At 40.8% G+C, this 21,124-nt stretch overlaps 1 pseudogene; it reads right to left on the bottom strand.

Moving 5' to 3' along the window:
• The window catches only part of LOC138748042 (NACHT, LRR and PYD domains-containing protein 12-like), a 211,156-nt pseudogene that overhangs the window by 177,683 nt on the left and 12,349 nt on the right, over window positions 1-21,124 (bottom strand).

Below are 21,124 nucleotides of genomic sequence, written 5' to 3'. Positions count from 1 at the left end.
CGGAGATAAATTCCTTCACCCAGTCAATCACTCGGCATGTTGTTCAATGACGAAACGGACCAAGAAATTCCTCCAGGTTTCGAAATGTTGTTGGGGAAGAGAAACCAAAAATGAAAAGGAGAAACACCTTAAATCGCCCATCGTTATTGTTGTGGGCTTCGGTGAGAACTTCCGTGATATCCCCCAGGTCTGTAGTCAAGAATTGTGCGAGTGCGGCTAAAAACTCTTGGATCGTGATGTGTGGGAAAAGTGTACACCCCGCCGCCGGCAGTATCTTCTCTCTCCCATCGTTCCACCAGGAAGGAGGAGAGAAATTGGCAAGGCTGCAGATTGTATTTGATCAAATCCCCACCTGTAAATATAATTTTCTTTTCCTGCATTCCTGTGAAGGCCATCTGACCAACTCTCAGGAGCACGTCACGGGCGCTCTCATTCTCACGACTGTAGTATTTCGGGATGTGGTTAACACAGTAGGAATACAGTTGGGTGATGGTTCTGGGATCTCCTTGCGGTTCATTGTCCCTTCGTGTGAATAAAGGGTCCAGCAGTAGGAGGGGTTGTAGCTCATAGTGTGCAGAATCTCGTTCTCCTCCATGTGTTTGAAGACGGCCGCTGCCAACGAGGGATCTTCAAAACACTTTCAGAAATATTCCTTCGGTTCATCACCATGGAATCCCAGAATTTCAGTCCAGGCAATGATATTCGATTTTCTCAACAAATATAACGCTGTAGGCCGGGTGGTCACGAGCACCGAACATTCTGGGAGCAGCTTGTGCAGGACTAAATTATATATGATGTCAGACACTTCACAAGACCACTCAGGATTTGGACACTTACTCTGCGCACCTACGGCTCCTCGCCTGTCATCCAAATCAGTCCTGTGCTTGAATTCATCTAAGCCATCGAATATAAACCGCAGCCCTTCTGGATTCTACCAGATCTCTCCCAGGACATTTTGAAAGTAAGGATACTGACCCAGAATCTAGTTTGTCAGGTTTATTCTGCCTTCTATAGTGTTTAAATACCGGAATTGGATCGTGAAGACAAATTGGAAATTTTGGTATATTTCCATGGTGGCCAGGTCATGGATGATCTTTTGCACCATTATAGTTTTCCGTATTCCCGGTTCTCCATCCAGTCCTTCTGAACTCCCAAGAAACGATCCTATACCTGTCCTCAAAAAGCTGCTCTGGAACAACTGATCTATCTGTATTCTTTCCAGTTCTCCCCATAGATGTTTCTCTCTCAACTCCTCGTGGTTTCTTCCACGCGCCAGCAGTTCATCTTGCACAAGCCTTCGAGGTCGAAAAGCGGAAATGACCGTGAGCTCCTTGTATTGATCAACCAGCTGGAAAACCTTAACTTTTCTCTCATCCATATCGTGTTCACACGTAGTTGCTCCGTTTGTGTCCACAGAGTTTCCTTGTGCTGCCGCTGAACCTCTATGGACATGAAGAAAATTGTTTTCAATGTTGGTTCTGATGAATAAGGAAATGCATCCTGTTTGTTTTCAACGCAAGTTTGGAACAAATAGATATGCTGTTTGGTTACGCTCGGTAACCCTGATATATAATTTTGGAACATATTTAGTGGGTAAACATTTTGCACATTCCAATTCAATTTCTTCCTTGTCAACAGAATGAACATATCAAACAAGATGAAACAATTTTACTCTGGAGTACAATTAAAACACACCCATACACACACACACACACACACACACACACACACACACACACACACACACACACACACACACACACACACGCACGCGCACACATGCACACACACACACACACAAATACAGTATATATATTTTCAGACTCTATACGTTACATCACATATAACCTTGAGATTCACTTTTCCTTCGGGAGTGGCATAATTAGCACTAATTGGTAATGAAAAAATCTCTACACTGTGTAAATATATAAACAGATAAAATAACTGTAAACAGATAATGAATGTAAACAAATTGACTGCGAAATGCAGAGATAATTCAAGAAGATAAATAAAGTGCATTGGTAAGGCTCGTTAAAGGTGTCTCTCATTAAGCTTGTGTTGAGGGGTCTGATGGTGGAGGGGGTGCAGATGTTCTTGACTCTGGTGATGCGTGCCTTGTGGCACTGACTCCTCTCTCCTGATGGCAGCAGGGAGAACAGTGCGTGTTTTGGGTGGTTTGGGTCTTTGATGATTGCTGCTGCTCTCCAACGGCTGCGTTCCCTGTAGATGTACTAAATAGTGGGTAAGGTTGTTCCTGTGATGTTCTGGCCTGTGTCCACACTCGTTCTGAGGGGTTTACGCTCAGGTGTGTTGATTTTCCCATAACAGATTCTGCTTCAGCCCGGTGTCCATCACAACTCAATAGAATTTTGCCATGTTATATGGTGTCATGCAAAACCTCCGTAACCTCCTGATGAAGTAGAAGAGATCACGTGCTTACACCATTGAGGTGTTTAGTCCAGGAGATTTTCCCCAAGATAGTGACTACCAAGAACGTGGGTTTTCTCACAATCTCCACCTCTGATCCCCAATGATCACTGAATTTTAAGCATCTGGCTTTCATATTCTGAAATCAGCATTAATCTCCTTAGATTTGGTGACCTTGAGTGCAAGGTTGTAGTTGGTGCACCACTCAGCTAGGTTTAAATCTGCACCCTGAATTCCGACTACTCCCCTTGTTTATCCAACTGACTACCGTGGTATCATGGGAAAATCTATATATGGTGTTATTATCAAACCAAGCTACATATTCGTAGGTGTAAAGTGATTAGAGCATGCGGCGACGACTACAGCCCTGTGGAGCTCCGATACATTTTATAAGAAAGTGTGTGTGTGTGTGTGTGTGTGTGTGTGTGTGTGTGTGTGTGTGTGTGTGTGTGTGTGTGTGTGTGTGTGTGTGTGTGTGTGTGTGTGTGTGCACGCAAATGTGCAAGTTGTTATAAGCCAAGAGGTCCTGTTCCAGTTCCAGCTACTGCTACTGGATGTAGCACTGTAGAACTGATCTCACTCTTTTTCTCTCCCTCTTAATCTCTCTCTCTCTTTCTCTCCCTCACACAGAGAGAAAACCTGTTTTACTGGCAGTATGAGTTGGAGAGAGAGACAGACAGACAGACAGAAAGAGGTGAAACAAGCTCTCTCAGCTAGTGTGTGTGACACTGGAAGCAACTGAACAGTGGAAGCCAGGGAGCTTGTTGGAACTGAAGAAAACCTCCAGAGCGACAGATGGCTGGAAGTGCTATCTGTCTGATGTTTCTCTTGGAATAAGTGGAACAGAAGGAAATATGTGTTGCTGGAAAGAAACAGGTCATCATACGCCCTGATCGGGCAAATTTCATCAGCAAGTCATTGAGGTGACTAAACTTGGTAGTACAGTTGTGGAAATTCTCGAATAACAAATCGCTCTCTGCAAACCCTGCGAGAACCTTCCTGAGGGATAACCATTTAACTTTCGTGCACCAAAGCCTGGTGAACTTTATACATGTTAAATTCTATGAACAGTATAAGAATTACGTGGAAGCAGAGAACTTGGAAGAATGAGAAGTGAGATTGAACTGCGAACCAAATAACTTTTTTTACATTTACACACATACCCGAGCGCCTAGAATTAGAAGGGAGTTGTGTTGGTTTTGGTTAAGTCAATAGAGATAAGTTCAAGTTTGATGCTATTTTGATGTTTAAAGATAATTAAAAATAACTTTTGATTAAATAACTACTTGTCTTGGTGAATGACTATTGCTGCTGGGTTTTGGGGTCGTGTGCGCTCATAACTATGTAGTGTTCTAACTTCATTTATATTTGTGTGGTACTGTCACTCAAGCTTACAGCTAAAAAAACACTGAAGATTGTGGGTTTGTAGGCTGGGAAGGGGTGCATAATTTTTGATACTTATGGAGAGAGAGGAAGTGCCACTGGACTTCTGCTGTAGAGACCATGTGACTAACATATTATAGAAACTATGGGTCCATTTTGCGTCAGCAGCACAGGAGCAGGAGCTCTTTGAGGAATACTGTGGTGAATTGGTTTCGTGTCGCCAAAGGAAAGGTCCCCTTTGAAGGGGACCTGCTCAATCCCATCGAGACCATAGTGATCGACAGATGATCCTCAAAAGTGTTCTGGAAGCTTTGTGAGAATTACTAGCTTCGATTCCTCTGCGACAAGAGAAAGAGGAATTTTGATGACCGATTGTCTGACAGGATATTTAGCTGGAAGCACTTCGACAAGGATTTTGTGACTTTACAACTGTCTGTCGCCCGGTCTTTCTCGCCTACTTTGTGATGACTTCTGTGCAAAAAAATTAAGTCTGCATTTTAACACTGGATTTCGGTCACTGAACCTTGAACCAACGTTCCAGAATTGTGTCCGAATTGTAATGTTATTCCACGCACAAACATAGCCATACCCACAGAGTTGGTGCAAGTTTGTGGGTTAAATTTAGCTAATTTATATAAGGTGTATTATTGCTAAGTAATAATAAAACATATAAACATAACACTTTGTTGTTTAATTTCTATTGCTGCTGTCTGAGGACGTAACATAATTAAGGGCTCATCTAGGATCACTGGAAATTGGGGGCTGTGTGATTGGTTCATTTTCAATTTTATTAATAAGAATTTTTGAGCTAATTAAAAGGCTTTTATGTGGACCGAAAAGTGAAGGGCCTTCAGAAATTTGTGGGATGGCTCACTTTTGCAGATTCGCAGAGGGTTAATAGAATTATTTATTGACTATTGCACAAAAGTTGGAATCGGTGGTGGTCAAACTATCAATGAAGAAGGCAAGAGATCTGAAAAGTTATAGGTGACTATTATGTAATTAAGGAGACATTTGGAGAGGAAGAAGTAAAACAATTTCCGTCGAATGAATCCTGTGAGCAGAGGTCACCAATAAAACAAATCGAGTTGGAAAAGCTTACATTGGAGTTTGAGAGAAAAGCTTGAGGTAGAAGAAGAAGAGAAGTAAAGGCAGTTCGAGCTAGAATTAGAAACACTTAGACAGGCAGAGGAACAAAATTAATTTGTGCTAGAACTATAAATAATAGAAGGGAGAAAACCAAGAAGGAAACACTATTTGAGAAAGAAGTGGAAACTTGACAGGGTTTGCTGAATTTGCGGATTAATATGCTTTAATTTTGTGCCACGTGCATTCTTACAGAGGGTTAAATTTCTGCCAAGTCATCCCTTCCAAAGGGCTAATGTGGAATATCAACATAAATTAGAAAACAAATTGGGAAATTATCTAGCAGAGCGTAAAATTGTCCCTGTGTTAAGGTTGACTGCAAAACCAGCCATTGATGATATGAAGACAGATTCGGATATATATCCAGTAGGTGCAGCGACACAATTTCCAAAAAGAAACTTGGCAGTGCATATGGTTGGGACTAGAATTCTGGTGTTAAAGACACCATCATTGACCCGATCTTAGATTGGTGAGGGTAAAGCTCTCCCTGAGTTGGAAAGTAAGAAAATGCCAACTGGATATTATTTTAGGAAAGTTCTGCTAATGAGAAAGTGAAGACCACTTGATATTTTTGCCAATGAAAAATAGGTAATTGTTCCTAACGATTAAACTTGGCAAATAGCAGACCCTTGGGTGTTCATCTTTGTGAATGAAAGCTATCTATATGATGATCCAACAATTCTATTGGTTTGAGAAAATATATTGTGACATTTTTCCGGTCAAGGCACACTTGTCAGGCTGCGTGGAAACCTAATCGGGCTCCTGCAGTAGCCCATTTAAAACACATTTGTCCTTTAGGAAAACCATTTTCTAACGTAATTGGGGATTGCATTCGCCCATTTCCCAAGACAAAAATGTTGGAATCAGTATTTATGAACTATCATGTGTACAATGTCTAGGTGTCTCGATGCTTACTACTTAAAATATTAATGCTAGAACTGCGTAAAGAGCTCGTGAGATTTTACACTTTCGTTGGTTTGGCCAAAGAGATCCAATCAGACCAAGGTCCCACAAACACACTGTATTACTCCCGCACCCGCCTACTTCACCATATCACCATTTTCTAGTCGGTTATATTTGTGAGTTTTTCTCCTGCAGTTATAGATTATTATCCGGTTGACATCTTTCAACTTAATTGGGAATTAATGCAATGATCGACGATGGCATTGAAAACTTTATTAGTCCCTCTCAAGGAAAAATGTATCTCCGGCACGTGCCCTAGGTTCACAGGACCTGTAACATTGGCTGATCCAAGGGTGTCCGTCTTCTTTCAGCGGATGAAGTTATAACAGTTTTTGGGATTTTCATTTTGCACTCTCGAGGGCAGAATTCGGAGACTTGCTGATTGGCAGACGCCACATGTTCAAACACTGAGGACGGAGGCTGGATTCGCCGTGGAAAAGTTCATTCTGAAGGTCGAGGCTCAACGGGATGCCGGAGGATTGTAACAAATACATCCCGATACAACCAGAGTCTGGCTACCAGAGTCTGACAGACTAAACAGGCAGATAAAGAAAGACAATCAGATTCTCAAGCTTGGGATTTCCATTCCATCACATAGCTCTTAGTTGGTTGGGTAGTTCAGATAAACCTCGCTCTATATCAATATGCGTCAAGAGTCCGATATCTGTTTAAAAAGATGAGCTTGTAGTCAGTTCTGAGTGCCATTAAAAACAGCACAGAAAACATTCAATTTGTCCCTTCTGGTCTGTGATTAAACACCATTCTGCTAATCCCAACGATCTTCACACATTCCATACCAACCAGACATCTCCCATCCATGTGTCTATCCAATTTATTTTTACAATTTAATAGTGAGCCTGTATTTATCTCACTTTACAGATCGTTACACACTCCCAATACTCTCTGAGTGAAGAAGTGCCCTTAATGTTCCCCTAAACTATTCCCTTTTCACCCATGTCCTTTCCTATTTATTTCTCCGAATCAGTGGAAAGAGCCTACTCGCATTTAGTCTGTCTATACCCCTCATAATTTTGTAAAGCACCAAACATTCCCTGGTGCTTTTGTGATCCAAGGAAGAAAAGTCCTCAACCTTTAATCTTTCCCTGCAACTCAACTCCCTTACACCCAACTCTTTCAATCTTACCAATATCCGTAGGCGACCAGAAATGCACAGGAAACACCAAAGTTGACTTCACCAGTATCTTATACAACCTCATTATAAAATCCCAATTCCAGTACTCAATACTTTGACTTATGAAGGCCAAAATGGCAAAAGCTTTTCTTACAACCCTGTGTACCTGTAACGCCACTTTCGGGGAATTATGTATCTGTATTCCCAGACCCTTGTGTTTCTCTGCATGGCTCAGTGGCCAACCATTTAATGTGTGTGTGTCCTACCTTGCTTTGTCCTTCCAAAATGCAACACCTCACACTTGTCTGCATTAAATTCCATTTTCCCTTTCTTGTCCCATCATTGCAGTTGGTCCAACTCCCTCTGCAAGGATTGAAAAACTTCCTCGCTGTCCACAAAACACCCAAACTTAATGACATCTGTAAACATGCCGATCGAATTAACCACAGCATCGATCCCTGAGGCACAGCACTAATTACAATCTGGGAGGGCATCATTCACTACTATTCTGTGTTCTCTTCCATGTGGCCTATTTTGATTCATTTTGCAACTTCACCATGGGTATTAGTGTCCGAACCCAAATTAATCTCCCAAGTGGGACTCTGTCAAAGGGCTTACTAATGGCCTTGTAGAAAATATCCACAGCCTTTTCTTATCAAGAAAATATCTTATCAAGATCTACTGTATTGGTGACCTCCTCAAAAAATCCTAAGATTTGTTAAACACAACCTACCACTCACAAAGCAATGCTTATTATCCTAAATGAGCCCTTGGCTGTGAAAATCCAATCTCCCAGAACACCCTCCAATAATTTAACGACTTCAAGCTCACAGGCCTATAAGTTCTTGGTTTATTTTTGGAGACTTTTAGAAACACCTCAACCACTTGAATTACCTTTCAACTCCACAGCATCTCACCAATGGCAACGTTTGAATATGCAATTTCTACACTAGTCTTCCTCAAGGTCCAAGGGAATATCATGTCAGGCCAAGGGGATTTATCTACCACCATCCGCTGTAAGGCAGGAAGCACCACATCCTCTTTAATTTCTCTATGTTCCATAACAGTACTGCTTGTAGGCCTTCCGTCCTTGTGCATTATGGAAATTTCCTCAGTAAATTATGATGAAAAACAAACTGTTTAAGATCTCCCTCATCTCGTAAAGCTCCACATATGGATGAGCACTCTGTTCTTGTAGGGGACTAAATTTATATTTTCTTATAACTATCATTTTACTCTTATTTTATTACATCCGAAATTTAAAACACTTAATATTTCACCGTACCTCCTTCCTGTATTTCTCTCAATATTCTCCTCATCTTCGGTAACGTGTGATGTAGTTCCACCAACGATTTCCACATGAACCTTCGAGCACCAGAGCCCTTCTGCATCATGAAATCTAGGAGTAGTTTGGAACCGTCTGCTTGGTTTCCCTTCTCCGAAAGTTCGGTCACGTTCTGTAATGAACAATGGGGAATGCATTTAGGGTTGGAAAAATAATTAGCCAATAGGACAGGATTATTGGCTATTGGGCAGGATCCCAGAAGGATGGAGCACAGAGCACAATCACTGGGTGGGCACTGATTTATCATAAACTCGGACTTGCTCAGTACCAGGTCAAGCTATACCGTGGGGGTCGATGTCAAGTACACGGTATATAGATATTTTTTTTGTATATAAATTGGGTCTGCTATTTGACAAGGACGGTATTAAGAGAGATAGAGATAGAGAGAGAGAGAGAGAGAGAGAGAGAGAGAGAGAGAGAGAGAGAGAGAGAGATAGAGAGCAGTATCTCTGTGTTTCGGCCAGGGGAGCAGCTGCAACTGAAACAGAGGCTGCAGTGTGGACAACAAGCTAGTCCCAGCCCTTGCAGTTCATGCAAGAGGAGAGGACTGGCTGTCTAATGTTTCACTTAGAATAGGTGATACAGAAAGGAACTCTGTGATGACCTGAAAGGAAAAGATTATCATCTGGAGAACCTTGATGGGGCAAGTTTCGTCAGCAAGACACTGAGGTAAATGATGGAAGTACATAAGTTGCGGATGTCTTGGAACAACATATCTCTTTCTGAAAACTGACAAGAACCTTCCTGAGCGGTAATCATTTACTTTTCCAGCACCAAGGCCAGGTGAACTTTATACATGTTCAATTCTGTGCACTGTATAAGACTTGCCTGCAACCAGATAACTTGGAAGAATGAGAAGTGAGATTGCACTGTGAAACAAAGTACTTTCTGAAATTAACAGACATGTAGGCTTAGAATTAAAAGAGGATTAAGTTAAATTACTAAATTAATAGTGAAAATTTAAAGTTTGATTATTTTTTCATATTTAAAGATAATTCAAAAACATCTTTTGTTTAATTAGCCATTTGTCCTGATGAATATCTATTGCTGCTGGGTTTGGGGCCCTTTGTGGTCGTAATCCTTTATTGGGCTCGTCCAGTCGATTGCACTCGTGTTTTGTGGGTTATTGGTCAAAGGGTATTTTTTCCAAGCTTATTTAAAGCTTGTGTCTGGAAAACTGCAGCAATTGATATTGATAATATTTCGTCACAACCATCAACTACAGACCTGAAGAACAAGAGAAAAGATGAAATGATGGTTATTTATAAGGCAATAATACTGATAGGTTATGCATTGGGTGAGGAAAGTACAAATACAGAGGATTATAGTGAAATATTATATAGGTTAATGAAAATCTGTTGAGAAAGACAGAAGATTTTCCAGAGGATAGATCTGGTGAGTTGCAATTTGAAATGAATTAACTCGGAATGGAAGAAGAAAGAGAAAAGCAGAGGCTGTTTGAGGCTGAGAAACAGTCCAAGTGGAAAATAAAAGAGAAGACGGTGAAAAATAAGTGAAGAGGCTGAAAAAATGATATATCAGGCAGAGAAAGCTGAAAACCAGTGGAGGTATGAGTTAGAGTTGGCTGAAAGACGAATAAAATATGACTTGGAAAAGTCTGAAAGGGACAGACGGTTTCAATTAGAGAGGATGAAAATTGAGAAGGAGGAAAGTACGAGAATTGAGTCTGTACCTCCTGGAGAGAGTTTTTTTTGACTGATAGAGAGGTACATCTAATGCCTCCTTTTGATGAAGGAGATACAGATACATAGTTTCAGCTTTTTGAAAATGTTGCTGAGAGCTCAAGATGGCTAAAACAAAAATAGGCTCTTATACTCCAAAATCTATTAAAGGGAAAAGCACAAATTCCAAACTCTCTTTTGACTGCACAGAAAGTGGCCAATCATGATACTGTTAAACAAGCAGTATTGAAAGCTTAAGAGTTGGTTCCAGACGCTATAGACAAAAAGGAGTTTGATGAAAAAATGCAAACAATCCTATGTGAATTTTGCTCTTAATAAATCTGTTGGTGTGCCTCAAAAGGAATAAATGATGATATTGACATATTGAATGAACTGATGTTAATTGAGGAAATTAAAAAGGTGTGTTACAAAGGAGGTTAAATTATTCCTGGATGAGAATGACGTAGGACATGTTGACGAACAGGTAGATGAGCAGACAAATTTGCCCTGATTCACAAAGGTACATCTCATAGGCATTTTCAGAAAGTTAATGTGTTACAGACTAATAAGCCTGTTCAGAAGGTTAATATGGAGTAGATAGTAGGCCTGAAATTACCAGCCCAAAGGACTCCAAAACCCAGAAGCAATAGACATTGACCAAGACAAGTGGTTTTAAAAACAAGAGATTTTAATTATATTTAAACATGAAAATAGCATCAAACTTTAATTTATCTGTGTAAATTTAAGTAAAGTTATTTGGTTCACAGTTCTATCTCACTTCTTCTTCCAAGTTCTCTAGTTGCAGGCAATTCTTATACTGTGCACCGCATTTAACATGTATAATGTTCACAAGGCTTTGGTGTTTGAAAGATAAATGTTTACCTCTCAGAAGATTCTTGTAGGGTTTGCAGAGAGAGATTTATTGTTCCAGGATTTCCACAGCCGAGGTACCACCATTAGTCACCTCAATGTCTCGCTGATGAAACTTGCCACATCAGGGTTTTCCAGATGGTAACCTCTTTCTTCAGGTTAGCACAGAGTTCCTTCCTGTTCCACGTATTCCAAGAGTAACATCAGACAGATAGGAGTTCCAGCCATCTACTGCATTGGAACTTTTTGTTTCCAACCGGCTCTTCCTGGCTTGCACTGTTCAGCTCCTTTTGGTGACAGACATACAAGCTGAGAGAGCTTATTGAGATTGGTCTCACCTCTCTTTCTCTCTCTCTCTCTCTCTCTCTCTCTCTCTCTCTCTCTCTCTCTCTCTCTCTCTCTCTCTCTCTCTCTCTCTCTCTCTCTCTCTCTCTCTCTCTTTCTCACTCTCTATCACTCCCTCTCTCTCATTTTCTCTCTCCACTATGCATTGTGTACGTCCCTTACTGGAAATTAGGTCTGGAAATCAGTACATGCTAACAATTAATTGTACAGCATCGAGATTTCGAGAAGCTATAAAATTAAAGAATAGGAAAGCCAAAATGGTGGTAAAGGCTCTGGAACTTTCAGAGTGTTTGGATGACCAAAAGAGATCCAGAGTGATCAAGCATCTAACTTTATGTTCGGGTTGTTTCGACAGTTGATTTATGAGTAGGGGAATAAACAGATCACTTCATCTGCGTCCCGTCCTGAAACTCAGAGAGCTTTGGAAATATTTAATTCTACTCTTAAAAAATGTGATTTGAATTTATTGTCTGGAGACTACAAAAGATTGGGACGAAGGTATTCATTTATTGTTATTTCCAGCAAGGGAGTCTGTGCAAAAGTCATTAGGTTTCAGCCCTTTTGAAATTGTGTTTCAATATCAGGTTAGAATGAGGATGTGCAATTGGACTTGCTGGATTATGTTCCTATATTTAAGGATAGGCTTCAAAGTGAATTGAGAAGTGGCTCAGGGTAGAACGAAGAGTTTATTTCACAGGAAAGCTCGTGAGGTATTTTAACTTAGGAATTAAAGTTTTGATTTTGTTTCCAACATATGACAATTCTCTAACACCTAGATTTTCTGGAATGTACGTAGTTAAATCAAAACTGAATGATGTTAATTATGTTGTTAACACACCACACCAGATAGAAGGAATAAAACTTTGGTTTGTCACATAAATATGTTTAAACCTTATTAGGAGTATAAAGGTAGTGGAGAACTATCCACTATCAGAGGTGTTAGCTTTTGACAGGGTTGAGGAAGTAATAGATGAAAATATTATGGAAGCATAATCTTGTGAGAGTAACGTTAAAGAAACCATGGTTCTTGTGCGCCTGTCTAACTCAGCAATTTTGGTAAATTTGGAGGAAATGTTAGGCCATCTTAAGTCACAAGATGAGATGCAGCTAAAATAATTAATTTTAATGTGAAAATTTGTTCCCTGATGTGCTGCAAAGGACATCCGTGATTTATCATGATGTGGATGTGGGTTGAATGAGTCCCATTGAACTACACACATACTGAATAAACATTCAGAAAAGTAGAATTATGGATTAGGATTTTGAATATATGTTGCGAAATTTTATTATTTGACCTTCACACTCAGTTTGAACAACTCCTTGTATTCTGGTACTGAAACAAGATAGAAGTGTTAGGTTATGTACAGATTACATGAAGGTTAATTCAGTAAGTAAAACAGATGCTTATCCTATTCGGAGAATAGATGACTGTATTGATAAAATTGGCAAAGCTATATTTCATACTAAGTTGGATTTGTTGAAGGGTTACTGGTGTGTGCCTTGAACTAATAGAGGAAAGAATAGTTCAGAATGTGTAACTCTATCCGGTTTAAATGAGTATAATGTGTTATCATTTGACATGAAAAATGCCCCTGCAACATTTCAAAGGATGATTAATTTGTGTAATCCATGGATCCAAGGGTTAACACATACAGATGCTTATATTGATGACTTGGTCACAAAAAAATGACACATGGGAAGAACAACTAAGGTAATTGGACAAACTGTTGGCAAGATTATCCAAAGCAAACATAAATGTTAATTTTGGGAAGAGTGAATTTTCATATCCCACTGGAACGTACTTGGGTCAACTATTTAGTCGTGGAAAAGTTGCACCTATTGAAGCAATGAATGCAATTAATGAATTTCCTATTTCTAATAGCAAGAAAACAGTGAAAATGATTTTTTGTAATTGCAGGATATTGTAGGAAGTTTTGCCAACATTTGAAGAAAGGGAAGAACTTTGTATGGACTAAAGAATGTCAGACAGCTTCAGAAAATTTGAAGAATGCGCTATGCCATTTTCCTGTGTTAAAATCTCCAGATTTTGATAAAACTTTTTCGTATCAGTGGAAACCGTTGAGGGGGCAGCAGGTGCAGTGTTATTGAAAACACATAATGAAACTCTGATGATCAGTTGCCCACTTTGCAAAATAATTCAATTTTCATCAAAGGAACCATTCCACTACTAAAAAAATACTGTTGTCTGTCGTGTTTTTTTTGCAGAATTTTGATGTACATCACGGTACCTCTCACGAACCAATTGTGATATTTACTGATCACAATCCTCTGGTGTTTTTGAATAAAATGAAGAACCAAAACAGAGAATTTTGAAAACGTAGTTTTATATTTAATCTGCAAATTATACATATCAGAAATGTAAATAATTCTATTGAATATTGCTCCTCTTCTGTCAGCAAAGGGAATTGTCTCTTTGGAGCTAGAGCCGCATGGGGTGCCTGATGTACTGGGGGTGGCACAGACGATCTCTGGGGCTGGACCCAATACTCATTTTGTGGTGGTCCATATCCCCTTCCCCCAGTGTCCCGAGGATCCCAACCCAGGGGGCAATCTCTCTTCCAGTGTCCTGGCTGACCGCATACAAAACATATGGCTGGTTGCATTCGTGGAGCACCCCGACCTCTCCCTCTTATTCGGAATCCCCCCCCATTGGACCTCCTATTCTGGCCACATAGGTGGGACCCGGTGCCCAATATGGGGCCGGGTGCCAACTCATATTATTCCCTTGTGGTGGCTGCGGAGGCTGCTGAATCATCTGGTTCGCACCCTTTGAGGAAATCTTTTTTGCCTCGTTTGCCTTTTTCCTAGCCTCTTCCAATTGAAGCTTAAGGAGTTGCACTTGTGCCGACTCCGTAGTTTGTTTGTCCTCCTTTTGCTTAGCCCTGTAACGTTTCATGTGATGGGTCAAGTGTTTTTCCCATTGCTCATTCGAGCAGCCAGGAATATCAGGGTTATTCTCTAACGCTTCCCTAACCACAGCTGGCAGTCCACTCGTTACTGCAGCCCTAAAGAGTGTAGTCTGCAAGGGATCTGTGGCTGGGTGTACTCCTGCTTTATCCGTCCAACTCTCCTTACACTGACTCAAAAAAGTCAAGATCTCCTCATCCTCTGACTCCTTTTGTCTATTGTGAGGAGTTGGGGTGGTGTGATCCTCTGACATTCCTACCGAGAAGGCATTCTCAAGTGTCTATTCTTGCTCTCTCTCATTTGTTTTTTTCCAGTCGCATACTAGTTTCCCTCACTTTACATACATCGTTCTGTATTTCCTTTGTTAACTCCTTCATTTCCTCCACCCTTTCCTGCATAACTCTCTTAAGTCTCTCCTTCGCCTCCTGGAGTTCGTGACCTGCTAATTCAGTGACATTCACTATTCCCTCATTTATCTGCATCACTGGCATCTGGGGAATAGGATAAGGTGGTGGAAATGTCTCTGGTAACTTTGGATATAGCGGGGCTGACGGCTTAACCTCCCCCGTATTCTCCTTAGTGATATGGGATCCCTTTTTAATATCATGTTGAAGGTTCGCTTCCACAGCCATGCAAGCCAATGTCATATTGTGTAAATCTGCCCTTCTCTGTTCCTTCACTTCTTTCTGTTGTTTAAGCCTTCTTCTATTCCATATAGATCCTTGTCCCTTTGCCTCATGTTCCTGTACCTCCTTGGCTGCTTCCCTCTCTGCTTCTCCTAAGTACAGTACCAGCCGGATTTTTTCAAACCCTCGTGGTACCATCCCCTGACTCTGCAGCTCTTTCCATATCTGTTCGTACCGTGCAATAGACTGTACCTCCTCTCCCTTCGGTAATCCTCCCAGTAATTGATTCCTTGTTTTTTTTCCCCACTGTCGGTTTACAGATGGGGGAACCCATCTGTCTTCCCCGAACTCTTGCCCTACATTACTAATTACTCCTTCCATCTTATGTTCCGATTTTTAACCCTTTAGACTTCGTACTTCACTGGGTCTCTCCCCTGGTAGGATTTTGCCACCCTGCAATCTACTTCGACCCTTCCCACGTTATTATAAACACCAGTGGCACACTGTACACAATCCTTAAACAAATACTTACTATAAACTATTATGATACACTACACGATTCTTAAACAGATACTTGAACACTATAGAAACAAATAACGATAACACAATACACCTTATACAGATACTGATTATACACTACTATGGTATACGATCCTTAATCAAATACTTATTACACACTACAGAAACAAATAACTATCACAATGCACCTTATACAGATACTTATACACTACCGATCCTTAATCAAATACTTATTACAAACTACAGAAACAAATAACTATCACAATGCACCTTATACAGATACTTATACACTACTATGGTACACGATCCTTAATCAAATACTTATTACACACTATAGAAGCAAATAACCATCACCATACACCTCATTCTAATTGGCCAAGTGTCTAAACCTACGAGGGGGACTCCAACCCCATTCTACTAGGAGGACTCCAACCCCCTTTCTACTAGGAGGACTCCAACCCCATTTTTACTACAGGGGACTCCAACCCCATTCTACTAGGAGGACTCCAACACCCTTTTTACTACAGGGGATACCAACCCCGTTCTACTAGGAGGACTCCAACCCCCTTCTACTACAGGGGACTCCAACCCCGTTCTACTAGGGGGACTCCAACCCCCTTTTGTTTTATTCTTTGGCTTTAACGAGGGCTTTTGCAGAGTAGTGACAACACAAAATTTATCTTTGCCAATAGCAGAACTTCGTTCAAACAGGCGTCTGCTTACCTCCCTTTGTAGAATGGTCACTTGTTGTTATCACCACACCACAATCGACCGGTGTTTCGTATCTTTTCTTCCGTCACTTCTCCATCTTCATCACGTCGGGGTCACCAAATTGTCAGACTCTGGCTTTACCTTACTCTTAATTTAGTCTATGTGTAGTCTGAGTCCAGCGTGTTCTTTGAATGAAGTGATAGGAGAAGGTATTCGGTTCAACAGTCAATTTATTACACAGCACAAGAATAAAACTTAACAGAGCTCTAGGTCAATCATTAGTTCATAGGTCACCTGCACAGTGAGCTACTCCCCAAGACTGACCCCTATTGTCCAGTTGGCTCAGTTTATATAGATCAACCTTATCATACAGAACAAAAGTTGGCTTCCTTTGCTAGATTTCATTATCATACAGAACAAAAGTTGTCTTCCTTTGCTAGATCTTTTTGCATAAGGGTTATCACAAGTCATCTCCTGTTTTGCAGATATCTGGGGTGTAGCACTCCCATCTTAATCCTCCAAGTCAGACTATCCTGTTGTTTTGATCAGAAATTAATTCATCCCCAGATATTTCTAATCAACATTCTGTTCCTGTCTGGCCAATTTCTGCTGTTCTCTTTAACACCTCCTTAATCTTCCTCCTAGACTGGTTTTCCATTCCCTTTGTTTCTTGCAGGCCATTCTTTGTTCTGGTCTGGCCTGTATCTCCTGTGCTACTCACCACCTCCTTCAGTTTGAGCATTCCTCCTAAATCGTTTTCTGCATTTCCTCTCCCTGTATTTGGGAGCAGACCATTTTGCTCAGCCAACTTTGCTCCATGCTGTGATTGCCACTTCATCACATTCCTCTTTTCCCCTGAACCATGCAGTAAATATAAAATTATTAATTAATCATTTATTTCATAATGTTTTAACCCCTAGATTCCAACACTGCAGATAGAAGACAGAGAGTTGGGATAAATGGCTCATTTTCTGAGTGGCAGGCAGTAACCAGTGGGGTGCCACAGGGATCTGTACTGGACCCCAGCTGTTCACAATTTACATTAATGATCTAGATGATGGGATTGGATGTAATATCTCCAAATTTGCAGACGACACTAAACTAGGAGATTTGTGCGCACTGATTAGGGGGTCAGGAGGGCAGACTACTATTTGAATGGCAATAGATTGGGAGATGGGGAAGTGTAGAGAGACCTAGAGGTTCTGGTGCACCAGTCACTGAAGGCGAGCATGCAGGGACAACAGGCGGTTAAAAAGGCAAATGGTATGTTGGCCTTCGTATCAAGAGGATTTGAGTATAGGAGTAAGGATACCTTACTGCAATTGTACAGAGCCTTGGTGAGACCGCACCTGGAGTATTGTGTGCAGTTTTAGTCCCCTTATCTGAGGATGTTCTTGCACTGAAGGGAGTGCAAAGGCAATTGATCAGGCTGATACCTTGAATGGCAGGAATAACTTATGAGGAAAGATTGGGCAAATTTGGATTGTACTCGCTGGAGTTTAGAAGATTGAGATGGGATCTCATAGAGACATATACAATTCTGGAAGGACTGGACAGAATGGATGCATAAGGGATGGTTCCAATGGTGGGGGAGTCCAGAACCCGGGTCTATGGTTCGAGGATAATAGAGAATCCATTCAGAACCGAGATGAGGAGGAATTCCTTTACCCAGAGAGTGGTGAATCTGGGGAATTCATTGCCACAGAAAGCAGTAGAGGCAGGTTCATTGAAAATATTTAAGAGGGAATTAGATATATTTCTTCAGTATAAGTGAATTAGGGGTAACAGAGAGAAGGCAGGAACGGGGTACTGAACTTTAAGATCAGTTATGATCTCATTGAGTGGCATGCAGGCGTGAAGGGCCGAATGACCTACTCGGCTTCTATCTTCTATGTTTCTATGGCTATGTTTGAGCCGGATGGTTCATGTGTGAGAAGAACTTGGGTTAATCTTGAGGATACACGAAAATAAAATAAAAAACGCAATACATATAAAAGAACATATTCCAGTGTAGATCTCGGACTGAATCATTGCAATTAGATCACTGGCGGACTGATGGTTGAATTCCAGATATTTTAGCACATTTCAATGGTCTTCGGTTGGTTTTCTCCCTGCCATCTGTCTCTCCGAATGTTTACTTCCATAAAAGTTCCGCCATAATATAACAAACAGCCCGTCCACCACATGCCTTTCTTTTCATTGACAATTGAACAGAGATATTTTATTTGTTCACTCCACGCCTTCAGAACCTGAAGCTCAATGGCCTCCGATTTGATATTCAGCTGATTTTTCAAATCCGACGCACGTTTCATGATTCACCCATATATATTCCAGTGTGCCAACACACTATGCTGTTATTTTTTTTATTTTCAAAAGGCATAGTTTGTTCTCAACAACACCCACAAAGGGAAGTGTGACAGAATATATAGAAATATTTTGGAAGATAAATTGGGAAAGATTTGATAGAGTATGTCACATTCAAACACTTTAAAGAGATCATATTAGAAATACCGGAGTTCTACTAATGCTAGACATAGTGGGTCCTTACACCATTTGCAACAGCTTTTAACAGTGCACAAATGAATTGACTAATGGATTGTTGTTCAGCAAGGCAACAGAAGAAAGAGATTATTGAAGCCACATATTGTCTGAAGGAGTGCTTGCTGTTCTGAGGTTCATATGGTTTTGTAAGCAAAGAGAGTCAAACCAGCTTTGAGAGAGAGTGAGAGAGAGAGAGAGAGAGAGAGAGAGAGAGAGAGAGAGAGAGATAGAGAGAGAGAGAGAGAGAGAGAGAGAGAGACAGAGACAGACAGACAGACAGACAGACAGACAGACAGACAGAGACAGAGACAGAGACAGACAGAGAGAGCGAGAAAGTAACTGCCAGCAAGAGCAGTTGGAACATGAAATGGACAAGCTGGCAAGAAAGCAAAGTTTGGAAAATGCCCTAGTCAAAGCCCTCCTGGTTCATGCAGGAGGAGAGGACTAGCTGTGTAATGTTTCACTTGGATTGAATTGAAAAAAACAAGTCTATGGTGACAGAAAGAAAACAGTTATCATCTGGAGAACCCTTTCGAGCACCAATGCCAGGTGAACATTATAAATCTTAAATTCTGTGCGCAGTATAAGAATTTTCTGCAAACAGTGAACTTGGAGGAATGAGAAGTGAGATTTAACTGTGAATCATAGAACTTTTCTGAAATTACACACTTATTACAGACACATGTACGAAGAATTAGAAGGGTGTTAAGTTAGATTAGTTAAGACAACAGTGGTAAGTTAAAGAGCGATTCTGTTTTCATGTTTAAAGGTAATTAAAAGTAACTTTTGTTTAAGTAACAATTTGTCTTGGTAAATATTTATTATTGCTGGTTTTTGGTGTCCTTTGGGCTCATAACACAATTAATATATATTTTCTTTATTCTATTAGAGTAAGTATATTGAGACAACTGAATTAATTGGCTTTCCCTCAGAGCCACGTTACTTCCGGTAATACAATGGAATAGTTGGCACTCGTGATATACCATCAGTGGCAGGGTATTTCCCCCAGTGTCACCTTTTCCCAACTCTCCACCTCGCAGTATCAGTAACCTTCTGGACGGGGCATTGATCTAATAGGCGACGTTGCCTCTCTTTGTTACCGTATACCATTCTAATCCAAAGTATAGAGCGTCTTATTCCACAGCAACGAGTTACCTTTCCGATCATGTTGTATATTACGGAAGAGAAGTCCCGGAGGCGCTGACTTGCAGGTCTCAAAAGTGGACCTTAATCAAACCATTGTTCTCGCTGCCAGGAATAACAAACAAGATTGAGGACAATGAAAAGAGCGCAGTCAGTAAGCGGTAACAGTGGGCAGAGGAGTTCATTAAATCAGTGTCAGAAAACGGAGTCCTCTGTAATGTGCGAAATGAAGGAATATGGCTTACCAGGAATTCCAATCGCGGCCAAAAGTGGGTAGAAAATTTCTTTAATGGCCAGAACCGGAGCCCGTCCCACCGCGGTGTCCTTTGCAAATTTGGGCTGCACAATGCCGAAAACAGAGTGGCTCACATCCTAATTAATATCACGCCGATCCACCAAGGAATTCTCGAATGACGTGGTGCAGTTACTTATAACCCCTTTAAGAAACATAATCACGCGTGATTAATTTCACCCATCTCTAGATGACGCAATGCTCCACAAAGCGGTGAGGTGATTACTCACCGGTCGCTTGACATATGTAATGTGTCTGTAAGTTCAGAAATGTTTTTTGGTTCACAGTCCAATCTCATTCCTTCAATTTAACTGATTGCAGGCAATTCTTATAATGTGCACAAAATTCAACATTTATAATGTTCACCAGGGTTTTGAGCAATACGTCTTCCAAAATGGGGGATTCTGGAATCTTGCGAGCTTGTCCTGTTCCAGTCTCAGCTACTGTCTGCACGCTGTAACACTGTACAAGCGATCTATGGGTGTGTCTCCTTCTCTTTCCCTTCCTCTGAAAGAACACCTGATTGACTCTCTCTGTTTGCAAAACCACATCGCTCTTTTAGTTCTCCTTCAGACTGCCTGCGGCTCAGACAAGATTATTCATCTGTTGCCTTTTGTAAACAAAAATCTGTTAGTGAAGTCTCTTAAGCCCCCTTCAAAGCACGTGCAAAATCTCTAAGGTCCCGATATGTCTCGCACTGGGCAGAGCTCCAGTACTTCAAATAAGATCTGTTTTGAACTGTTTGTATTTAACCTACTCTTAAAAAAAACCTTTCCCAATTTATCTCGCAATAACATATCTATATACTCTGTCACAAATGTAAAGATACCGCCAACAGAAATGGAATTTCTCACCAGCACGTTCTCCAGACATGGAAACATATTACATAACAAACAATAATCGCACATATACATAATGTATCCGGAACTATTAAATACATAAATATTTTGAAATAGTTTACTCGTTTACAGGACGCCATTTACCAATCTCATAGCTTGCGGGAAGAACCTTCTTCCAAGAATGGGTGTTCCGATTTTGATGTCCATGTAGTTTGTTTCCCTCTGGGAATTG

This window comes from Narcine bancroftii, chromosome 13 (genome assembly GCF_036971445.1).
Source record: "Narcine bancroftii isolate sNarBan1 chromosome 13, sNarBan1.hap1, whole genome shotgun sequence".
Taxonomy (NCBI): domain Eukaryota; kingdom Metazoa; phylum Chordata; class Chondrichthyes; order Torpediniformes; family Narcinidae; genus Narcine; species Narcine bancroftii.
Note: the sequence above shows the minus strand (reverse complement) of the source record. Positions and strands in the feature narration are given on the sequence as shown.